The sequence below is a fragment of the Panthera pardus genome, unplaced genomic scaffold (genome assembly GCF_024362965.1).
Source record: "Panthera pardus isolate Hobbes unplaced genomic scaffold, ASM2436296v1 HiC_scaffold_26, whole genome shotgun sequence".
Taxonomy (NCBI): Eukaryota; Metazoa; Chordata; class Mammalia; order Carnivora; family Felidae; genus Panthera; species Panthera pardus.
Genome location: NW_026526832.1, coordinates 31267058 through 31292964, shown reverse-complemented (window position 1 = coordinate 31292964; position 25907 = coordinate 31267058). Strand labels below are relative to the sequence as shown.

General features: G+C 36.1%; 1 long non-coding RNA gene across 2 annotated transcripts in view; it reads right to left on the bottom strand.

Annotated features, from left to right (window-relative positions):
* The window catches only part of LOC109268371 (uncharacterized), a 92936-nt gene that overhangs the window by 32569 nt on the left and 34460 nt on the right, over positions 1–25907 (bottom strand). For both annotated transcript variants that reach the window (XR_008418102.1, XR_002080617.2), the window contains exon 2: positions 25727–25779. This is a non-coding gene — a long non-coding RNA (uncharacterized LOC109268371). The remainder of the gene's footprint in view (positions 1–25726; positions 25780–25907) is intronic.

Here is a 25907-nt window from a genome sequence, read left to right as displayed (position 1 = left end):
ATGAAATAAAGTTCATGTATTGCAAATATTCAACATGTGTTTTATGTGTTTTTTTTTAACTTTATAGATTTCCCTCCTTTAACTGTTTGGGTTTTTTTAAAATTTTTTTCAATGTCTGTGTTTAATACGGCAGTTCATTTTTCCTTGGAGAATCCCACAATGTGAATTTTACTGATTGAATGTATGATGGTTTTTTTCAGTTTATTTATTTATTTTGAGAGAGAGAGAGAGCATGAGCAGGGGAGGGGTAGAGGGAGAGGGAGAGAGAGAATCCCAAGCAGGTTCTGTGCTGTCAGTGCAGAGCCCAAGGCAGGGCTCAATCTCACAAACCATGAGATCATGACCTGAGCTGAAATCAAGAGTCGGACACCTAACCAACTAAGCCACGGAGGACCCCCATGATGATTTATTATGTTCTTCTACCCCTTGTATTTCTCCTAAATTGGCAGTTACATCCAGAAACTGTATTAGATTCATATTAGGTTTTATGGCCTGACCATAGTTGGTTTATTGTATTTCCACCAGAATGCACACATTACCTTATCATCTCATTTTCTGTGATGTTAACAGCTACCGATGAGTATTGTCTTGATCTATTATTTAAGTAGGGGTTGTGAAATGTTAATATTAAAATTTTATCATTGTTCCTTCACATATTATCTATAACCCTTCTGAAATAAAAATAATATATTCCCCTCAACACTTTGGTTAGTCTGACAAGGAAAAACAGTTGAGATATTTGATTTTCAAAATAGAGACTAGGTGTTCTAGCTTCTTGCTAAGGTGGCCAATGAGTTTTTGTCTTGGTTTTCATTTGTAAAAATTGTGAATTTGTTGATTCAGGTATCTTTGGTATGCATTTTAATGTGGGTTTCTAAGACATCACATCCTCAGGTAGTAGCTTAGTTGCTACTGTTTTATTGAAGAGTGATCATATTTGCAGAAAAACAGTAGCAAATTACATACACTTTTCTCTACCTTGCTTTTATCATAAGAGTTTATCCAAAGATCCCTCATTCATATCTGCATAGTATGCCGCTGTGTAACTTACCATAGTCTTTACTATTGCAAATACTGCTCCAACACATAGATTTGTATGTACAACTTTTCATATTTTTGACAGCGTGCCCTTATTATAGGTTTTTGCTGGTGAAATTGTTGGCTCAAAGAAAAAATGCATATCTAATATTGTTAGATATTGCCAAATTCTCTTCCCTAGCACTTATATCCTTTGGCATTGCTATCAGCAATATATGCGAGAAACCTGTTTCCCCACAGCTTTGCCAACAGAATATGTTGGCAAATTCAGGTTTTTACAAAAAAAAAAAATAATGTCAAGAAATTCTATTTCACATAGTTTTAACTTTCATGGCGCGTAAGGTTTTTCATGTGTTTTAGGGCCATTTGATTGTTTTGTCTCCTTTCCTTTTGAAATGTGAACTGTCTGTTCCTATTTCCTGCACACTTTTCTATCAGGTTGTTGAGCATTTTACTCTTCCTTTAAAAACTTTTTCTATTAGGGTTATTAATATTTTAAATATGTTATTAGATGTTATTGGAAATTCTGGTGTCAATCTGACTTTTGTTCCTTTATATGCTAGCTTTACTTATTTACTTTTTTTGGAGGAGCAGCGATGTCCCTCTAATTTTTTTATTAATCATAAATGAATAATCAGTAAATAATAATTATTAAATTAATAATAATCAAGTAACACCATTTGAAAATATTGGTGCATGTTTTTAATATTTAGATTCAAATATTCTTTATCGTCAGGCCTTTCCAGATAATCACAAGCCAAATAAAGCCATCAAAACCCCTTTTCTTTTCATCCATTCTTGGCTCACGTGGCTTCCCACACAGTATGTAGGCCCGTTTCAGAGGGAGACTATGTGAATGATTAGATTCTATCCCCAAATTTCATGGCTTTCCTTCCATTTCCTTCCGCCCAGTTGATAATGTGATCCGTGTTTTGTTGGTGATTGTTATTTGGTAACTCATTCTCATATTTTAGAGTTCATGAAAATACTTGGCTACTTGACTTTATGATATACATTTTCAATGTAGTCTGGTTTCTTTGGTTGCTTTGTCTGCTTTGATAGAGGAGACGGAAATTCCAGCGGTATGCTGCCATTGCTGCTGACATGCTTGGATTTGTATTTCTCACATGCCTGTGGAATAGCAGGCTTTGTGTTGGACCTACAGCAGAGGTGAGCCAATCAGGGCCTGAACCCATTAGGTAATAGTGATGTGTGAGGTTGAAGACATAAATAAAGGCCAGAACTTGACAACCATTGAATAGTCGATTAAGGATATTGGAATTTATCTTTGTTGTAAAAGACAGCCATTACGTAGTTATTTTTTTAAGGTTTACTTACTTATTTTGAGAGACAGAATGCATGCAAGCGAGCGGGGGAGGGGCAGAGAGAGAATCCCAAGCAGGCTCTGTGTGGTCAGTGCAGAGTCTGACGTGGGGCTCGATCCCACAAACTGTGAGAGCATGACTTGAGCTGAAATCAAGAGTCAGACACTCAACCAACTGAGCCACCCAGTCACCCAGCTATTACAAAGTTATATTCAGGAAGTGATATGACCATTTACATTTTAAGAAGAACACACTGGGAGCCATGTGGAAAATGGATGAGAGAGAGATGAGTCTCCATGCAGATTTCTCCATGCAGATTTCTGAAGAAGCTTCTATAGAGCTTCTTCATCAGTCTCACACTACCAATAAAAGTGTTACTTGAAACAGACACAATTTTTAAATATTGTCTCATAAGATCAAATAATATGTGAAAATCCAAACATTGATAGAAATCAAGTATATTAATGGCCAACGGTTTAATTAGGTTCATATGCAAGATATACCTATAAAAAGAGATTTTCTAAAACTATCAAATTAATAATGTTATCATGGTAAAGACTGAATCAAGAGTGCCAATTTCTTAGCCACTTTTCGATAACTCTCTTTCCCGCATCATCCTTTTCTCTAGCTTCAGTACAAACCTCTGAGAAACCTCTTTTTTCACTGAAATTGAGATAGCAAGATATGAATAAGTAAAAGGAAAGACCATCATGCCTCTATTTGGATTAACACAAAACCACAGGTATTTGATGACTTTGTTATATAAGACACTGTACACATAATATGAACATTTTAATATTCACCAGTGTGCAAGTCAGTAACTATGTTAGTCTGAACGTATATCTAAATAAAATTTTTCAGAAAAAATAGTGCAACTATGTTATGTATAATAGAAAATTGCTCATCATCTTTAATATCAATAGCCCATACTGTGTTGAATTATATTATTGATGTCAATGTTACTTCTGTAGCGAATGATCAAGTCAAGTTGGACTACAAACTACACACTCACTTAAGAGTATTGTATAACTACTGTCTTTGAGAGGAAGAGTTGTACTGGGATGTAAACAAAAGTGAACGTGGATAGAATTTAGCCAATACCAAAATATCTCTATTGATTAGAGAGCTGATCATGTTTCAAGTAATTATAGTTATAGGGATAAACAACTTTCATTAAACGTTTAGTATGGCCTGTTCATTACACCAAGTCCTGGATATAATTTTGTTGTTGTTTTGTTGTCTCAGAAATGATGGAATATAGGTTCCATTATGATTTCCATATTATGGTGAAGAAACTGAGATCTAAAAAAGTAAAGTGATTTGCTCCAAATCATATACAGCTAGAAGATGCCTCTATTAGTCAGGGTTTTCCAGAGAAATAGCAGCAATTGACTATATATAGATATGTAAGAGAAAAATTGTTATTTGAATTGGTTTACATGGTTATGGAGAAGTCCCAATATTTGTTGTCTGCAAGGTGTAGAACCAGGAAAACCAGGGGTATAACTCATTCCAGGTCTGAAGATCCAAGAATGAATGTGTTGTGGTGGGGGAGGGAATACTGATATATATACTGGAGTCTGTAGGCCCAGTAACAAAAGCTCTGATGCCCTAGAGCAGAAGAAGATGAATAATCAGCTCAAGAAGAGAGAATGAGAATTCACCTCTCCTCTGTTCTATTCAGGCCCTCAAAGAATTGGATGATGCTTACCTGTATTGGTGAGGGCTGACCATCTTTACTCAGTCTATTGATTTAAATACTAATCTCAGACATCCAGATCAACAGAACAGAGAACCCAGAAATAGACCCACAAACGTATGGCCAACTAATCCTTGGCAAAGCAGGAAAGAATATCCAATAGAATAAAGACAGTCTCTTCAGCAAGTGGTGCTGAAAACTGGACAGCCACATGCAGAAAAATGAACCTGGACCACTTTCTTATACATATACAAAAATAAACTTAAAATGGATGAAAGACCTAAATGTGAGACAGGAAGTCATCAAAACCCTAGAGGAGAAAGCAGGCAAAAACCTCTTTGACCTTGGCCGCAGCAACTTCTTACTCAACATGTCTCCAGAGGCAAGGGAAACAAAAGCAAAAATGAACTATTGGGACCTCATCAAAATAAAAAGCTTCTGCACAGTGAAGGAAACAATCAGCAAAACTAAAAGGCAACCTATGGAACGAGGGAAGATTATTTGCAAATGACACATCAGATAAAGGGTTAGTATTTAAAATCTATAAAGAGTTTACCCAACTCAACACCCAAAAAACAAATAATCCAGTGAAGAAATGGGCAAAAGACATGAATAGACACTTCTCCAAAGAAGACATCCAGGTGGCCAACCGACACATGAAAAAATGCTAATATCATTCATCATCAGGGAAATAAAAATCAAAACCACAATGCGATACCACCACACACCTGTCAGAATGGCTAACATTAATAACTCAGGCAACACTAGATGTTGGCTAGGACGTGGAGAAAGAAGATTTCTTTTGCACTGCTGGTGGGAATGCAAGCTGGTGCAGCCACTCTGGAAAACAGTACGGAGGTTCCTCAAAAAATTAAAACTAGAACTACCCTATGACCCAGCAATTGCACTACTAGCTGTTTATCCAAGGGATACTGGTATGCTGTTTCAAAGGGGCACATGCACCCCAATGTTTATAACAGCACTATCAATAATAACCAAAGTATGGAAGGAGCCCAAATGTGCATCGATAGATGAATGGATAAAGAAGATGTGGTATATATATAGAATGGAGTATTACTCAGCAATCAAAAAGAATGAAATCTTGCCATTTGCAACTATGTGGATGGAACTAGAGGGTATTATGCTAAGCCAAATTAGTCAGAGAAAGACAAATATCATATGACTTCACTCATATGAAGACTTTAAGAGACAAAACAGATGAACGTAAGGGAAGGGAAGCAAAAATAATATAAAAACAGGGAGGAGGACAAAACATAAGAGACTCTTAAATATGGAGAACAACAGAGGGTTACTGGAGGGGTTTTGGAAGGGGGCATGGGCTAAATGAGTAAGGGACATTAAGGAATCTACTCCTTTAATCATTGTTGCACTATATACTAACTTGGATGTAAATTTAAAAAATTAAAACTAACAAACAAAAAACAAATACTAATCTCTTCTAGAAACACCCTCAAAGACACACCCAGAACTAATGTTTTACCAGCTATCTGGGCATTTCCTAGGCCAGTCAACACATAAGATTAACCATTGCATTAATTAAGCTTGTGTTTCAACACAGACTACTGGTCTCCATGCCTACCACGTTTTGCTTATTATTTTGACAAATACCTGCTTGGTGGCTTCTTTAGTCCAAGTTGAACCCTGTTCTCAAAGGACTTTAACATCTCTGGAGGAGAAAATTTGTCCCCAGTGTGGTATACTGCCATGTTGTCTCCCTCACATTTTAGGGAAGTGTTTTTGAGTATCTGTGAGTAGTGTTTAAATTCTTCTGTTTCAGTGTTCAGTTGGTCTATCCTATACCAACATCATACTTCCTTTACTTCTATTTTTAAAGGGTTCATAGTAAAAGGTCTTGAAGTTTGGAAATGGTAACCTTCTAGTTTTGTTTTTATTTTTGGACTAACTTGATTACCATTGACACTTTGCAAGTCCATGTATATTTCAGAATCAGTTTGTCAATTTCCACACATACAAATCGTGGTAGATTTTAGTACTGCACTTAATCTATATATCAATTTTCAAAGAATTAATATTTTACAACACTATGAGTGTTCCAATCTATGAAATTTACCAAAACTAATAGGGCAAGAAATAAAAATCCCCATTGGTTGATTTTTAAAATTCTACTCCATACTGCAAACTTTCCAAACAAATACACTCCAGTTCTAATGCCTAGTCTCACGTATTTTTAGAAACATTTAATGAAGTAATAATACAACTCTTAGACAAAATATTTCAGAGAACAAAATATAAGTAACATTTCCTAAGTCATGAGAGTCAATGTCAAAATATGACAAAGGCATTACAGGAAAAAATAATTCAGACTATTTTCCCTCATAAGCACAGATGCCAAAATCCTAAACAATACAGTGTAAATCATATCCAACAATTTACTAATAGAATGTATCAAGGAAAAATATAGTTTATTCCAGAAATACAGGTGGTTAACATGTAACAAACTAAGTTAACACAATTCAACAATGTGATTATATAGTAGATAAAAAGTCATGCGATGATCTCAATAGATGAAGAAAAGGAAATTACTAATACATAATTCTGACAATAATGTTTCTTTGCATCAACAATGAAATGAAACTTATTTCATCTTATGATGGTTATCTATTTAAAAAAGTAAATCACATTTAGTCATGAGGTACTAAAAGCATTTGTTTTTCCTGGGATTCACAAATGAGGCAAATTGGAAAGAAAAAAAATAATTTTGGTTTTCAGATAATATACATAGACAATATAAAGAAATCTACAAATAATGAGACTTAATATGTGAATATGTCATGATTGTGGGATACAAGGACAATATAGCAAAAGCATTTGTGTTCCTATAGGCCAGAAACAAAAACCAGAAAATGAAAACTTAAATATTATACCATATTAAATAGTATTTTTAAAACATCAAATATCTAGGGATCAATCTAAGAGAAGACTTGAAGAACCTTTCTGCTTTTTATGAATCCCATACTTCCATACTTTCATCAATACTATAAAATATCACAGAAATTAATGGAAACCTAAATAAATACGTGCAAGTGTATGTAACTTTCCTAGATTGAAATACTTGATACTTTTAAAATGTCAGTTGTATCCACACTGATCTAGAGATTGGCAGCCGGCTCACCTCTATACAACAGGTATCATGTATGCTAACGCCTGTGATTCACTGTCTGAGCCACGGTTTTCCTACTTTGTGTAGAAAACTTGAGATATTTTTATTCTAAATACATGGGATAAAAGTGAATCCCCCAGCCTATTTCTCTACCTCATTCAGGTAAGTTGCCTTACCCTTTGGTAACTTTAGATAATAATTAAAGGTGTCGGTAGAAGGTGATCAGATATCATCCTCATTGCAGTTTTTCCCATTTCAAAAGAGAGGTTCAAAAGATAAGTAATTGCCATCTATCAAAGAGGGCGCTACCTTTCTAACCAGCCTGCTTGAGAGTGGAATGTTGACTCATCCATCTTACAATGCTGGTTTTAGGATACCTGTTTCAACATAATAAATAACCCAACGCCAAGATGAAAACAACTCACCACTGTGAGCAAAGAAAATGAATTGTAATGTGTGATATGTTTTTAATGAGAAATAGGGGGAGGAGAGAGGCATATTCCACATATTAACTTGTTGGTTTTTTTTCCCACACTGTGACCACACTGGGACAGAAATTACTCCCAGTTTTCCCACACTGGGACAGAAATTACTCTTTAAAATTGGATACACTTAGGTCAAAAATACCCAAGTGCACACTTGGGAGTTGGGAGCGGAATTCAGGATTAATGAAGGTCAATGATCTATTTATCTTTTTATATAAAACTGCAAGTCTTGATGCAAAGGAGAAAGAATCATAGGTAATGAGTCAGGATTCTACACATGGGAGGCCCACATAGCTATTTCTTACTACATCTACACTGCTACATTCCAGAAGATACCTGCATAGTGTGTAAAACCGAATAATCCCAACGCTAATTTTAAATATGTTGGACATTTTGTTCCGGTAAGCTGAGCTGGGCCAGAAAGAAGCTACAAGGGCCCATTTTGTTCCTTTGGCCAAAAACAAATTAAAATTAGGTCCCTTTATCTCCTTTATCTTTCCTTTTGGCTAATAATAATCCAAGGAATATGAATCTGAAACACCTGAGAGTTTGCTAAAATATATGCTTCAACTTTATCTGATCAGATTCTGACACGAGGCCAGGAATTCTGAATTTTAATAAGCACTTTGGGAAACAGTAATTGTTATGATACTTATAATAGCAGCTAATGTTTACTGAGCACTCACTTTATATGCATCATCTTATGTGTTAGAAGACCACTAAATAGATGTAATTATTGCAATCATCAATGCTGTTTTCCAGATAAACCAGCTAGAGGTTCCATAGCTATGGAGCCAACTTAATAAATAGTACATTCAAAAAAATTCTGAGTATTCATTGAGAAACACCATCTCAAACTTTCTCTAGCTAAAGGCATCTTCCAGAGGTAAGAGATCACCTCAAGATGGTCTTCTAGAATGAGGCAAGCCAAGTAAACAAAAATTGAAAGAGGCATATAGAGGTAAAAACAAACAAACAAACACACACACACACACCCTAGTCTCCCCTTGTTTTTCTCATCATTTAGCTGCCTGGGATGGGTCCTCTCTTCTTGGTGCCTTGGGTATTGGGTTTGATGTGGTTGAGCCTCACCTGAGTGGTTCAGTGTTACCTTGTGGCAATCATACTGACATATCATTTTAAAGGAATGCCTTGCCATAGATGATCCTAGCCCAATGCCTCTTCATTTGTCAGATGGAAAAGCAGCACAAATAATGAGAAACAGGGTGGCTTTTATTGAAATATACAATTAGCCATCACAAAATAGATAGAACCCTGGCTTCCTGTCTATACTGTGCTCCTGGTCTTTTCTCTAGCCCTTGAAGTTTGCCCATCTCTAAATCCCTGGGTCACACTTTTAGAAGTTTTAAAAATTCTAACTCAACTTCACGTATCTACAGAAAGAACATAGCATCAGAATAGGCTTATATTAAAAAAAATAGAATAAATAATTTAGCAAATGTAGTTTTACGTGCAAAACCCCATAATTTTCCTCAGGTTGTAGAAATCATTTCAGTACTTTGATTTTGCTCTAAGAGAGAAACAACTGGCTTATAAATGCAGTGATTTGGAATACCTACATATTTGCAGTTTCCAAACAAGTTTCTCATTTTAGGTTCAGATTTTAATTATTAGAATCAATGGCACTGCTGGGATTGTAAAAGCATTTTGCTCAGATGGTTTCTGAAAATTCTTTCCCTTAATGTTCAAATTAATGAAAGTCAAAACTGTAGTAAAACAGAACATTCACAGAGGACCCCTGAAAGAGTATAATTAAAGCTGACTTCAAAGAAAATCATAGGAATTCACCTGACAGAATTCAGTTCATAATCCCACAGGCAGAATTTATTCTATTTTTACTTATGATTCACCCAGGGGAAAAAAAAATATGTAAGAGTGATTTTCCTCAAAGGCCCTGTTTATAATGAATGTGTCAATGTAAATGAGGTTTGGCTTCCATAATTTGTCACTTTCCTGTGACGGCCCTTGTCATTTTTTCACTAGTTGGAGAAACATTTTAAGTAACGCCCCCTGGACACAAATATTAGGCAGAGATTTGGGACAATTATGAGTACTTATTTTAAGACAAAATAATTCAAGGCCATTTTTCCTTTATCTTGTCTTTATAAGATTTCTAACTGGATACAGAGAAAGACAAGGCAATTTCAAGATAGTCTCTGTCTTCCTTGTCACTGTATGCATGTGTGTGCGTGCATGTGTGTGCGTGTGTGTGTGTGTGTGTGTGTGTGTTTTCCTTCTCTCTACTACCATCTTACCAGGTGTATAATTTACAATTAAGGAATCATATTAATCAAGAGTAACCTGAGGAAACTATTAAACTTAACACACAAATATGTATCATATTTTTGTGCACATGTGAAGACAGGGACAAAACATTTTTAGGTATTTATTGTAGGCCGTGAACTTAAACGGTTATGTTTCATGTTTACTCTTTTTTTTTTAAATTTTTTTTAATGTTTATTTATTTTTGAGACCGAGACAGAGGTTGAGCAGGGAAGGTGCAGACACAGAATCTGAAACAGGCTCCAGGCTCTGAGCTGTCAGCACAGAGCCCGACGCGGGGCTCGAACCCACAAACTGTAAGATCATGACCTGAGCTGAAGTCGGACGCTTAACCGACTGAGCCACCCAGGTGCCCCCATGTTTACTTACTCTTAATAACAACATGGTCACATAGAATACATGCTGCAATGCCAAGAAACTGAATTTCAAATATAATAACATACCTTCGTGTTGAGAATAGATTGTGTAGTGTATAGCATTAACAAAAAAAAAAAAGGAGAAAAATTAAAAGTTATTAGAATTGAAAAGAAGAGGTGATCTGCCATTATTCTCAGAAAATACTTTTTTCCAGACAACACCCCAAGAAATTTTCAATTATGAAATTAATGAAAGGGTTGACCAATTTTTTCAGATATATGATCTGTTACTGTGAAGAAGTAAATTGCATTTCTATTTACCAGCAATAGACATAAAATGTGTTATTTAAAAAGGATGCTATTTTCAATAGCAATAAAAAATAAGATCCCCTTGAATAAAAAAAATAAAAAAATAATGATATGCAAGGTCCTTAGAGAAAAATTTATTTTATAGCCAATAAAGGTAACCTAAATAAACAAAGAGATATATCAAAGTCATGAACAGTAGTATCCACTATCATAAAAATGGTAACCCCAACAAAAAATTATATATATTAATTACAATTCCAATAAACTCAGAACAGACTTTTTTCTTGTGAGCATAACTAGAAATTTATAAGCCACTTTTTTTCCCCTCAATAGCCAAAAGTCAATATTCACTAATACTCCAATAAAGGAAAACAACAAGGCTTCTGTACCAGATAGCAAAACTTAAAATAAAGATGTAGTAATTAAAATACGATGAGTTTGTGCAGTAAGAGACAAATGAAGACGGTAGTAAATGGAGGGCATATAAATAAATCCATGTTTGATTTTTAATACATCTTACATTAATATCAGTGGGAACAGAATGATAATCCAAAAGAGTGGAATGATTGGTCATATATATGGGAAAACTAAAATTGATCTCATTCTAGTTACAAAAGTAAACTTCAGTAATACTAAGAACTTAAATGCAAAAAACAAAATCTGGATAAAAATTAATATCAAAAAATATAGTTACGGCCTTGAATACCAAAAAATGTTAGTTAAGACTTAAAAAGAACAAATAGTAAAGGCAAGGCTTATAAACTGATTACATGAAGATCAAGATCACTTGTTTATCAAAAGCCACAAGAATAGTGAAAATTGCAAAGCCACAAATTAAGTGATTATATTTTTAATATGTGAATCCAACCAAATAGTCAGAATGTGTAATAAAATGTTCTAAATCAATAAAAGTGATGGGCCATCGAAGAAAGGGAAAAATGCATAAACAGGCATTTCACAGATAAGAAAACAGAAATACCCAGGAAATTAAAAAAAAAAAAAAAGTTATTCAACTTCCCAAGCGATAAGTGGAATAAAAACCAAAATGAGTCATCACTTCACCTTCAACATATTGAGTTATAAAAAAATAAATAAATAAGACTCCAACAAGTATTAGCAATACAGAGCAATGAGGATACTGATAAAATGAAAGTGGTACTATGCTTGAACCAATAATTTTGAAATAATAATCTGGAATTACATGGCCACTTAATTACTTCCCACCTATGACCCTCGAAAATGTATTCTATGGTAAAAGAATTCTCGCACATGTACATCTGGAGACATGTACCAGAAGGTTCAGACTTGCGTCATTCACAACATAAACAACAACGATAACCAAAGTCAGATGATCAAATGCAGATAAATAAATCACAGCCGAGTCAAACAACAAAAAAGTATACAGCAATGATAATTAGTATAAAATATAAAATGATATATAATTTAATCTAAAATATATTGTTTCCAATTAATTATATATTCTATTTTCTGAAACTATGTTGAGAAAACAACATGGATACACAACGCAAAATTCACCAATTTTTTGTATTTATACTGATTTTATTCGTATGAAGGTCAAAAATGTAAAGTTAAAAATATCACATAGGAATGTGTATATTTATGATCAAACCTTAAGGAAACCAAGGAAATATTAAGGAGTAGATTTTTTTTTTCTGAGTTGGACAAGGGGTCTATAATTACTGAGAACCTCACTGGAGTATATTCAGTTATTGGGACTTTTTCATTTTTAAAGTTTGTTGGTGTGTGTATAGGTGTTTATTTTATTAGCATCAGTAGTCAAACTGTACACACATATTTTGCATATTGTTTGTGTGCATATTATACTCCATAGTATAAAAGGGATTATAAAAAGAGACACTGGACAAATAACCTAGAAAGGAAGCTTTTGCAGAAAAAGAATCATATGCATAAAAGGCTTATGCTAGGATACCATTTATATGTAGTGAGCAATGGGTAAAACTAAGCTGTAAAGAAGATCTGGAGAACTATTACTAAAATATTCAGTGTAGTGGTTTTCTTTGTGGGAGAGGGAAAATGGTGATCCAGGAATATCTTTCTTAGGCTGGTTAATAGTTTCCTGTCATCATTTTGCCTTAATTCTTTAATTCTACATGCATATTATATATACTTTATATATGCATTTCATAATATAAATTTAAAAATAAAGTAAGGGGGGTGGTGCCTGGGTGGCTCAGTTGGTTAAGTGTTGGACTTCAGGTCAGGTCATGATCTCACAGTTCATGAGTTCAAGCCCAGCATTGGGCTTGCTGCTGTCAGTACAGAGCCTGCTTCAGATCTTCTGCCTCCCTTTCTCTCTGCTCCTCTCCTGCTCTCTTTCTTTCTCAAAAATAAATAAACATTTACAAATAAATAAATAAAAATAAAATAAAGTAATAGGAAAGAAAAAAGGAAAATCCAAGTGTTTTTTTTTACCCTCAAAATAATAATATGTCAATATAGGTGGCTCCAGATACCCACGCAATAAAAATCAGTTTTCCAAAATAAATGCGGGTGTATCACCTCTGTCCTTTCACATTTCATGATTTCTCTATGTCACCAGTTTATATTTGAAATTTAATAACCTTGGGAAGGTTTGTGCACTTGAAATCCTGTTTGACATTATATCCAATAGTAATGCCTCCATACTGGTCATTCCGATGCAGGTTAAGATGATAAATTGGAGGTCAATTTTTAGTATCAATAGGTTGCATACACTTTGTCCTTAAACTAAAGCTGGATCATACTGTGTGTCAGAGGAAGTTAAGTTTCTTGGACTTGTCCCAAAGATCTGGCTTGTACAACAAAATGGCTTGCTACTATAAAGAGATAGTGTTTGTAGCTCTAAACAAATCCAATAAAAAAGGTATCAAATTAACTTCTGTGTAAATAAAGCAATTTGTCCTAATTCCATGTGCTCAACTGCCTATTGGGCGTTTCCTCTCATGAATGTTCTTCACCTCCAAGTCAACTGACCCTTTCACTTCCTTCTTTACTGTTTGCTGATGACTTTGGATCTATACTCCCCACCTCTGGCTTCCTTCCCATCCAATTCATCTAGGAATTTGCTACCACATTAACCTTCCTAGAACCTGAAATAGCAGATGGGCTACTGATCACTGTGGGATGAATGAATCAAGTAACTCAATTCTTCTTGCTGTAAATATTTACCCTTTGCTTCTGACCTCAAAAAGCAGATTATCCGCATTTGCCTTAGGGTAATAAGAGTATTCTATCTTATATTGCACCTCTGTTTCCCATCTAAATGTCACCGAACATTTACTGGATTCTGATTTCATGTTCATCAAGTAATTTCCTGATTAAAAATATATATTCACAGTGGGTGATCTTAACCTAGAACCCATGGTTGGACTTCAGATCACTCTTAAATGCTATGCAATTCTGTGCAAATGTTCGTTTGATTTTGGTAAAGGAAGGTCAACATGTTTTATTAAACCCCCAAAGACACTGATGACACCATAAAGGGTAAACTTCCTTGCCCTACAGAGAAAGACAGTGTCCACACAAGAATATCAACAGCAGTTACGTTCTCCTCCTTACCTTCCCCCCTAAAGCTAGATAACCTACATGTGATTTTCTTTCTTCTCATGTCTTTCTTAAGTTTGGACTTCCCTTCCATTACTTTACAATCCACACCAGAGTCTTCTTTCCCCTTGTTGCTACAACTCTGTATTGGTAGCTGCTTCAAACTCTAACGGCTCCCACGATTTGCATTCCCCCCTTCCCTGGGGGTTAGGTGCCCATATTCTCCATCTTGAAGGTCAACAGGACACTCATACTTCCTTCACAAGATGGAAATGCATTATGTAAGATCAGGGCGTACGATTGAGATGTTGACATTTCTTAACCTGTGCCAAGCCCTCCTCAGAAAACAGAACATATGGGCTTTGGACTCTGTATTTTTTAGTAAATAATTGTTGAATACCGAATCGGTATTAGGCAAATCCATATGTTGTCTCATTTCATTCTCTCAGAAGGAGCAAGACTCACTTCTTATAAATGAAGACAGAGGTAAGTCTCGTAGAAGATCCCAGATACAGAGAAACTTGCTTGGATCTATTTCAGTTAACACTATTTTTTTTTATTAAAAGCAAGACACTGCATGAGGAAACCGATAGCATTATTACATTAAGTCCTCAAAACAGCCCTTAAGACTGGGATTGTTGTTCTTATTACAAATGAGGAGCAAGATGAGCTGAGAGAGTAAAGAACTTGATTAAGCCTCAAGAGGCAATGGCGGAGTGAGAATTCAAGCCAAGCTCGTTGTGATTCTAAAACTTGTGCTCTTTTTACAAATGAAATCCTGTCTCTTGACTATTCAATTAACATTTTTTCCATTACTTACAATAGTTTGCCTCACATTTAAACATCACACTTTACACCTTAAAGTTTTGCGCCTTCACATACAGAAACTGAAGTTAACATACAGTCTAAAAATAAAGAACTAATAATAGAGACAAAATAGCCTGACTTTCAATCTAATACTCTTTCCATAATATAGCCACACTTTCCACCTAATGAGCAACTATTTCGAAGTAAAATACACTTTGAAGAGTATTTTTATAATGCAGTCTGTGCAGTTTCAATGTTACTTTCGCTTTTTCTTAAGTAAAAACTATTGACATGATCTTTTTTTTTTTTTTTCAGAGCACCTCTCAGCAAACCGTATTCCATACTATTTCCCATCCAGCTCTTCTCACAGATGTTTCTAGCAGTAAAAATAGCTGAAGAGAAAGAAGAGTAAGGATACAGCAAAACACTGAGATTGGAAATATGCTCTGTAATTTATTTTCAGTCTATGGTTTTCTATTTAACAGTAGACATGCCAGAAAGATTGTGACCAAGGATTTGGAAAGATTCTCCAAACATTCAGAGCAGTGGTTTTCTGAAATTATAATCATACACATGTAGAATCACATGAGTACATTTCAAGAAGTAACGGCCATGGAATTTACAAGCTCACGGAAAGGGTGGTGACTACTTTAACCCTTCCCTCATGAAACGTGCTGTGTTAGGTTCCTATTGATGGCGTAACAAATCACCACATGTTTGGTGACTTAAAACAACACACATTTATTAGTTTTCAGTTCGGTAGATCAGAAGTCTGACACAGTTCCCACGGAGTGAAGGTCTTGGTGGGCTAACATTCTGGATGGAGTTCTAGGGGGAGAATATCTTTCCTTGTTTTTTTCCAGTTTCTGGAGGCCATTCACATTCCTTGGCTCCTGGCTGTATTCCTCCATTTTTAAAGCCAGCAACAGCAGATTGAATTAATTTCACGTCCTATCTCTATGTGAAAACATCTTCTGCCCCCACTTTTACTTTTAAGGAATGTGTGATACATGTGATCCATGCGGATAATTCAGAATAATCTCCCTATGTGAAGCTCAGGCAATCAGCAATTTTAATTCTATCTGAATCCTTCATTCCCTCTGCCATGAAACACAATATGTTTAGCTTCCAAAGGTAAGGACATGGACCTCTTTGGGGGGCTATTAGTCTGCCCACAACATGCGCCAAGTAGTAATTTACTACTCATATCATAGAAATGTTCCCAATTCAGTCCAGTCTACCAGAAATGCCTGCTGAGTGGCAGCTGTGAAGAATTTTACTGAGGAGAGATGGTTCAACGAAAATAAACAAAGACTCTCTCTATGTTACTTATGTTCTGCTGGGACTATAGGAGAGACAGACAAAAGTTTCATATGGAAATTAACATGGTATATTAGAAAGCAATGAATGCTTACAGCAGGATTTATATTTTAAAAATAGAGTCTGTTAGGGCAGATTCAGAGCTAAGTGTGAGGTGGTCTGTTGAAATTTAAACAGGTCCACGTAGCCTTTTCAAGAAGGTAATGTTTGAACAAAAATTTGGCATTAAGGAAGTTGTCTATGTAGACAGTTTGTCAGGAGAGACTTTTGTGACAAGAATAGAGAGAGACATCTGAAAATGAAAACAGCCTCTGGAAATCACTTGACCAGCTTTTGGTTGGTTCCCAGTTTCCCATTCAAATCATTAGGGCATCTGTGACTGATGAAGAACCTGGGGTTTGAGAGGGGGAAAAGATCTAGGGCTCCACCCAGAGCTGAAAGGGCAAAGGGGAAAGGAGAAAGGTCTCAGGAACCAGGAGCAGACACGTGAGACCAGAGAGCGGGACCACAGGGAGCCAGAGTTACCGACCCAAAGGACGATCATGGAGACAGCCAACTAAGGCGCCATGACTGGCCTGGTCATGTCCCAGTTATGGCCAGGCATCTGGACAGTGTGCCAGGAACACCAGGAAGAATCTAGACGTGATGAAACGCCACCTCCTCTTTTGCACTGCATTTTAATGAAAACCTGTATCTACCACTACCCTAGAATCTCTTCAACTCTCATCCCCATCCTTTCTGATCCGCTTCAAACCTTTCCCTTCCAAACCTGATGCAGCATTTCTGAAATTTAATTCTGGTAACATCTCTCACCATCTTAGAAAATGCCAGGGGCCCTGAATTGCTCTCTGTACTTAATATAAACTCCTTACTATCGCATTCAGAGGCCTCCATGATCTAGCACCAATCAACAACTTCTACATTATCTCCACTAACGTCTCTATGCACTTTAGTTATTTCACGCTATGGGTTTCCAAACTAAGCCACACTTTTCACCTATCTGTGGCTCTGCTCCTCTCATTTCCCCCATCTATCAAAGCACTTCTCTATTTCAAAGTCCATTTAAAATGTGATTTCTTCTGGGATATCACTTTTCATACCTCAGATAAAATTATCTCCAACCTCAGGATGTTTTTATCTCTATTATGACCGCACTTTGTCATGATAAGTACCTTTAAAGAAAGACCCATATTTTACTGATTTTTATATCTTTCTAACATCTAGCACAGATGTTAGAGAGTAAGCAGTATGAGTTTTCTTTAAATAAAGGATTCAAAGGATAAATGCTGAGAAGAGGTAGAATATTTCCTTCATTGTAAATCTGATATCAGGAGTAATTAAAAAAAAAAACAATAATGACACAATCATTCGAATGGTTATAATGTGACAAATCACTCAGTCAAGTTTTAAACTGTGTTTTAATCTAAATTAATTTATATATGTTTTCAAGAAAATTAGTAAACTGTATTAAATATGTTTACTGAACTTTACACTTTTACAAATTCTTGTTTAGATAATCTGCTTTTCTTTACACTCTGCTATTTTACACATTTTTACTTAATTGCCAGAATTCTTTTAAGTATATTCATATCTTTCATGCCTTGAGATATTATTTCTCTTGTAAATTAAAGAATGAGTAGAAAGTTAAAACAAAACCATAAATGATTTCCAAATCTCATTGCCTTTGAATATATACCCAGAAGTGGAACTGCTTGAATATGGTAGGGTCTATTTTTAATTTTTTGAGGAACCTCCATACTGTTTTTCATAATGATGGCACCAATGTTGAAAAAATATATATATACAAATCAGCCTTAAAAAAAAAAAAAAAGGTAATTCTGCCATTTGCAACAACATGGATGAAAGTAGAGAGCATGATGCTAAGTGAAATAAGCCAGAAGGAGAAAGACCAATATTGCATGACCTCACTTCTACCTGGAAGCAGGGAGTAGAAGGGCAGTTGCCAGGGATGGGGGGGGGGGTGGGGGGAGGGAAATGAGGAAATATTGGTCAAAGGGCATATTGTTGTGGTTATGCAAGATGAATGAGTTCTGGAGATTCAATGTGCATCATGGTGATGACAGTTAACAACAATGTCTTCCATCCTTGAGATTTTCAAAGAGGATAGACCTTCAAGTCTACACACACACACACACACACACACTCACACACACACAGAAATTGTACCTGTGCAGGCGAGGATACATTTTTTAGCTTGATTGTGGTGATTTTTTCCACAATGTACACATATATCAAAACGTCAAGCTGTGTAGCTTCAATATATACTATTTTTATGTCAGAGATATTCCCAAAAAGGTTGTTAAAAAATGCAATTGATAAAATAGCAGTTTTGTTTCTATATAAACCAAAGAAAGATGATGAATGATAACTACTCCATCTTTTATATTCACCATCAGCAATCCTCTAATTTCTCTGCAGATTTGACATTATTAATTTATTTCAAAGACTGAGAAATTGCAGCTTAACAAATTAAAATAATGTCTAACTTCACACAGCTTCTAAGAAACAAAATAAGCTTCTAGCCACTAGACTGATGTTTTGTTTCACTTTGTTCTCCTCACTTCTCATCACAGAGCATCCACTTTAGCAGGGCACACTGATGTCTAGATGTTCAGGATTTTCCCTAGTTCCTATCCTGATGAATTTCCCATGGTCACTTTGCTAACTATTTACAAGAATTTCCACGGACAGAGGGCTCATAAAAGCACATTTGAATGAATACAGTGATATAGACTAGTTACTAATTTGTGCTAGATGATCTGTGAGATTGTTTTAAATTCCAAGAATGGTTATCATTAAGTATTTATTTGCAGTGAAATCTATTGTCGTACAATAGGATTCCATTAAGCATTCTTCACTTGGTAGTTTTATTTTGGATTAAAAATTTCAAAGATCTTTTACTTATTTCATTGATAAAGTATGGATAGAAGGGAGAGGGAATAAGTACTTTAAAGATTATGTATTCAAGGTCCCTGAATGCAGATAGGGTCTCAAGGGGAGAAATGACCTGCCCAAGGTCAATGATCTTACCACTTGCCAGGCTGGGCCCAGAGCCAGTTGCCTTCTCCTTCCATGATTCATGGCTCCTTTCCCCCCTGTAGCCCTGCCAGAAACCAGTGACTTATCTAAACTAGTTTAATCCCTAGCAGTGGTAGTTAATTCCCTTAATCACTTAAGTGTGCTGCAAATTCATGCTGGTTTACAAATCTTCTGCGAGCAGGGATTCTCAAACAAGTTCCCTGCCTGCATCCAGTCTTAGGGATTTGTGGTTCCTGCCTCTTCCTTTAATGACAGAATAAGAAATTAGTTTGAACTTTGAGTTATTTATAGTCAGAAACTCCACTCTTCGACACATTAATTATCAAGCCTATTTTTCCCTTGGTACGTTCTTTACTATGACGTATCTGCAAAATGTTCTTTCCCTCCCCCTTTTGCTTTACTTACAAACGTTCATTAGCCATGCTTCCATTTTGTGACTTTTAAAGGTTTCTCCCTAAAAAATTGTTTATTTCGCACTGATCACTAATGTGTCATTTCACAGTTTAATTTGTTATTTAAGTACTCTTCACATGATAGAAGTGTCAAGAGTGTGGGCTCTGGGGGCAAACTCCCAGAGTTTCCTTCCGGAATTCAGAAGGTGCTAGCTAATGATGAGGCCATACTGAGTGAGTTGACTACTCTGTTCCGTTTCTCTCACAGTTGGAATGAATAGAGTATCTACCTTAAAGAGTTCTATAAGGATTAATGAGAAATCCACATATGGTGCTATGTGCCATGCCTGGTATTCTTTAAGAATGTCATAATTTTATGATAATTATTATATTAAATAATTGAAATTGATGACTTAGACTTTTTCCAGAATTATCACTACCACTGCAGCTTTTAAGGAAAAATATTTAATCATGTGTGAAAGAATAATAATTGGATGGCAGTTTTAGTTATTACTGGAAGAAATTAATAAAGCGTCTTTAAATGTACAGGAAATGGGTAAATTTCAGCATGCGATCTTGACGAAGTAACTAGTGTACTATTTGTCCATCCACCATAAAAACTATAATATTGGGGGGACGCCTGGGTGGCTCATTCAGTTTAGCATCTGACTTTGGTTCAGGTCATGATCTCCTTAAAAAAAAACTATAATATACATGAGACAATGTCATTCATACCTCACAGACAGCGTAGCAGTCTGATCCCCGAGAGAAGGGGAGCACACACATTGAGGCCCGCCTTTGCCCAGGCTGTCTGACCGGGGACACCTTACCTACTGTGACACAGAGAAGTAGAACCCAATGTTAGAATTATGGGAAGACTGGAAGTCAGTCCAATTGGAGCTGAAGAGGCTGGGATTTGCAAAGGGTATGAGAAAAAAAAAAAAAAAAAAGAGACCTGCACAGAGGAACCTTGACCCAAGAAGTGTAGAGGGAAGAACAAGGCTTTTTTTTTTTTTTTTTTTAGGTTTATTTATTTTTGAGAGAGAGACAAAAAATAAAAAAAATAAACAATTGTTATCCCAAGAGGAAAAGAAGGAAAGAATAGTTCAGAAAAAATATTTGAAGAAATAATTCTAAAAGTTATTCAATATATGATAGACTATTAATTTGAATTACTTGTGGGCTGGCATTGGCAGTCACAGAGGAGGGAAGTATCACATGTAGGCGAGAGCGCTCGTCTGTGGGACCTGCCAGACCAGAATGGGGAGAGATTGGAAGGCTTTGGACCAGTAGACCTCTCATGACAGACTCAGTGCATGTGAGGCGGTGACAGAGCAGATCTCCTTCAGGCTTCTTTGAGCCAATAGTGTGGGGTCCTGCAGCCAGACTTTTGGGCCCTTCCCGTTTCAAAGGAAATATCTGGGTAGAGATGGGATTCAGATAAGGAGTAGTTCTCAGCAACTATAGGTTCCAGACCCTGACGTAGACATTTTAAAAAGCCAACAGAATGGAGAAAAGGTGCTTTGTAAAAAAGGGGTTGAACAGAAGGGAAATTCTTTTTTTTTTTTAATTGCTCATGAAAACCCAGTTGTTGTTAATGAGATCAACACTGAATTAACAGGTGCAAGTCTAGTGGGTATGTGTTTGTGTCACCCAGGTGTATCAGCACAGTGGCTTACATAAAAAAATTAAGAGCCATAAAAGATAGAACTCTTCATATTCCCCTCTTCTTTAAAAAAAAAAAAAAAGAAAGAAAGAAACTCCATTATTTTTAATGTGAGGCTCTCACCTATTCAAAGTCTACAAAAAGGCAAATGGCCAACCAGTGCCTTTCTGCCTGTATGGAAGCGTTTTCTCTATTTTTTAGATTTGGCAGTAATTTATTTTTTTATGTTTATTTATCCATTTTGAGGAAGAGAGTAAGCAGGAGGTGGGGGGTGGGGGGGAAGAGAGAGAGAGAATCCCAAGCAACTCTGTGCTGTCTGCGCAGAACCCGATGCAGGGCTCGATCCCATGAACCATGAGATCAAGAGCTGAGCCTAAATGAAAAATCCAGCACTTACCCAACTAGGCCACCCAGGTGCCCCTACCTTTGGCAGTAATTTATGACAGTAATAGTTGTGTAGCTAATGAAAATTTCCCTTTCAGTTCTTGCCACAGTCCCCAACAGAGAAAATACTACATTGACTAGGGTCTAGGATCTTATTACACCATTCCCCGATGGGCCCACAAAAAAGAATGAATGCTGACAGTTAAGGTTTTGTTTTCCTAAGTTACATTGTCCCTTGATATTAACAAGGCGTGGCAGTACTCAGGTTTGGTTGATAAGCCCAAATGACTTGTTACTCTCATTATGGAATGTGACATCATAATATATGGTTATCAAGCTTAATCAGATACGAATAGCTGACACCTTCAATACCTGACTAATACAAGAGCAAACATTACCGTTCTGGGTACTACCATTCAGTCAAGATAGTTTTTGGTCCTTTAGTCCATCTTACTATTGACCTGCTCTTTCTCCAGAGTAACCATTGCTGTAAGTGCCCTTTGTACCCTCTCACCCCTGCAAACCCCACCATAGGGCGTGCCTATGTGTGTGTACGCACGGGTGGGTAAAAGCAAGGAGAAGGAATAGTAAAATATGATTGGTTTTTAAGCTAAGTGACTTGTGAACCCTTAAGTGTCCTAAGGATTTTTATAAACTTAAACTGTTGATATTCATTTAGCCAATATATAGAACCAAAACACACACACATAAATCTGCCTCTTTAAGTGACTGTGAAAATGCATTAAGGATTGACGGAAGTCAAACTTTTCTTTCACTTCCTGCTTAAAACCATTTTCCCAGAATGTCACACAGACTTTTGACTTTTAATAAACTTTCCCCGCCGCCCCCCACTCGCACTCTCTCTCAAAAATAAAACTAAAAAACCGTAAAAATAAATGTTTCCCTGCCCCTCCCCCACTCACAAAAATAAAATTAAAAAAAAAAAACTTAAAAAGAAATAAAGAAATAAGTTTTCCCCAAGTCTTTTTTTTTAATTTCATAAATATTCTGAATATAGATTACGCTTTGCACGCAACCAAAAATCCTTACATGTCTCCTTAGAGACAACATTTAAACTCGATCTTTTGGTAAAACAAGATAATGGAGCATCCCTGTTTCAGAGAGCTGCCTCTATTTTCATTTTTTTTTTTAATGTTTATTTATTTTTGAGACAGAGAGAGACAGCATGAGCAGGGAAGGGGCAGAGAGAGGGAGACACAGAATGGGAAGCAGGCTCCAGGCTCTGAGCTGTCAGCACAGAGCCCGACGCGGGGCTCGAACTCACGAACTGTGAGATCATGACCTAAGCCGAAGTCGGACACTTAACCGACGGAGCCACCCAGGCGCCCCTCTATTTTCATTTTTGTTGGTGATCAATTTTTCATGAAATGTCTCTTGTTCTACATTCGGAATCACCTTCTCTCCCACCTTCCTTCTTCTCATCTCATCATATTCTTCTATTTAAACAAAATCCACTTACTGAGATTACTCAGGGTCACACAGAGGCACATCCTGAGCACAAAGAGTGAGGCGTCAGAGTCACATTCATCAGAGGCCTGCTTTGGGGGCTGTAGGGGGAATGTGTTATTTGCTATATTCACATTGTGAACATTTCATTTTATCTACGAACAGGCAACATAGGCTCTACCCTTAGACTTCCACTCACTGACCATATAAATTTTAACTTATCATTTGACTTTTCTGCATCTTGGTTTCTTCTGTCAGAGAGAAGATGTCTCGGGCTGCCTGGCTGGTTCAGTCAGCAGAGCATGTGGCTCTTGACCTTGGGGTCATGAGTTCAAGCCCCAGGTTGGGCGTAGAGCTTCCATGTAAACAAAAAAAAAAGTGGGGAAACAAAAATAAAGGCATGATGCCCAGTTCACAGGATCTTATGATGACCATTTAGCTTGGTTAGAAAAGCTAAACAATTATTTTAAAAGATTCTTATTTCATAGGTTTCAAATGTTAAATGACTGCTCTAAATCATTCGTAAATCTTGAAAACATCTCACAAAGTTCAAACTTTGACACCAGGATACCATGGAACCTGAGGAATCTGATTTCAAACAGGTGACTCTATGTGATGGTGCATATATTCATAAATAAGTCTACATATCATAGTAATTTCTTTGATCAGGACACAGATTATTAATGCCAATTAGGAACAACTGAACCTTGTTGGGTATTATCTGTTAGGTAGCAAAAACAACAGAATTGTTCAGTTATTTAGTCTAGCCTTCACGTAGAAATACATCTCTAATATTTTTCAGCTCCTTAGACTGAGACGTAGTGACTAAAGTTTTGTGTTTTGCAAAGAGTGTCTGCCTTTGTTATCACATTTGAGCTCACCAACACCTACGATTTAGTAGAAAGCATCACCAGCATTATTTAAGTCATGTGTCCAACAAACACAGCGAAAGTGTTCTCAAGGCAGAACTTGACATCAGGACCTCTGAATGTACATCCTACGTTTCTAACAACACACTGTGTTGCCTATTTACATAAAACCAACATAAGTCCCAATAATGCCCACTAAACTAGAGACTCAGGAGGACAGTGATGCTAATCCATGATAGGGGCTTTAGCTAAGGGAAGGGAAACTTTACACGTATTGAACACATTATGTATATATTATTATTTTGTTCACTTCTCCACCCCCCAGCAAAAAAAAACAACAACAACAAAAAAAAACATTGGTATTATTTCCTTATTGGGGAATTGAATCTCAAAAAATTTCACATAACCTAAGATTCCAAAAGTTTCTAGAAAAGGCTCAAGCCTGGGTTTGCTCCTAGGTTTGGGTGATTACCAAACCTGTTATTTCCATTTCATACTATCTATTCTTTCAACCCAGATAGTCAAAAATAATTTTAAAAATGGACATATTAATATTTATGCATATTCTGCTTATTTTACTTCCTCTCCAGAGACAGTGTTTCAATCTCAGTTCTTCCAGACTAAAATATATCCATTTTAAGACAGTTATCTTTCATAAAATAAGCTGTATGATGTCTAACAGAGCTTGTCATTCCTGTATTTATAAATCCTTATCAATATATGTCAAAGTCTAAACTGGAAGTCTGAAGAACTTAAGAATCATGTTCTTTTCTGCATTAAAGAATAACACAGGAATTTGGGCACTTAGTGAGAGACTACATATTAGAAATCAAATTAGTTCCTAGATGAAAATGAAAACTCAAGAATGACCTCTGATCAAATGCTTGAATTTCCACTGTTGAATATGGTAATAATTTATTAAAATATGGGAACCAAGGTCACAATAACCTCCCTTTAAGTATAACCATAATAACTTGCGTTTGGTTATAGAAGTGTAAGGTAATATTTGACCCACTCTTACACATTTATACACGTTATGAAGTTTGAACTACTCTGACCCTCTTAAACAAATGGTCCATTACTGAGTGCAGTGTTTGGAAAACGTTTTTGAGATGCACACATAATCACAAATTTGGAAGGCCAATACTGAGAAAGAGAGAGAAGATAATAGAGTCGTAACATCTTTGAGGGTGAAGACTCCACAGAAAGGCTATACTTAGTTGGATAACTTCATTTGGCTGCAGAGATAGAAAAGAACCATAAAATGTACCATTCCAATTTCTTGTTTCTTATGGGAAAGTATTCTTTAAAGTATTATTACCACAGTGTTGATCTGTTCTCTCCTGTCTTTTTTCCTGCCTACAATGGAATCAGAGTGATTAAGGAACAGGGCATGAATGGGAATTTCTGAGTCTCATTGTTATAACTGAAGGTAAACTTTACATGTGATGACCCCAAGTGAAGGAAACATCTCTGAGGTCATTGAAATAACTTTGCCCTGGTTTTTTACTCAGCTCATCACAAAAGTTTATCACTTACATGTAGTGAGTAGATCCTCTGACAATTTCAGTGCTTCTCTTTCTGCCAGATGCCTACAGGAGAAATGTGTATATTGAAGATTCAATTATTTGAACATACTTTAGACTATGTCATTTCTATGAACTTTTGGCAACAACTCTTCTTTTTTTTTATGTCTATTTTTGAGGGGCACCCCACCTCT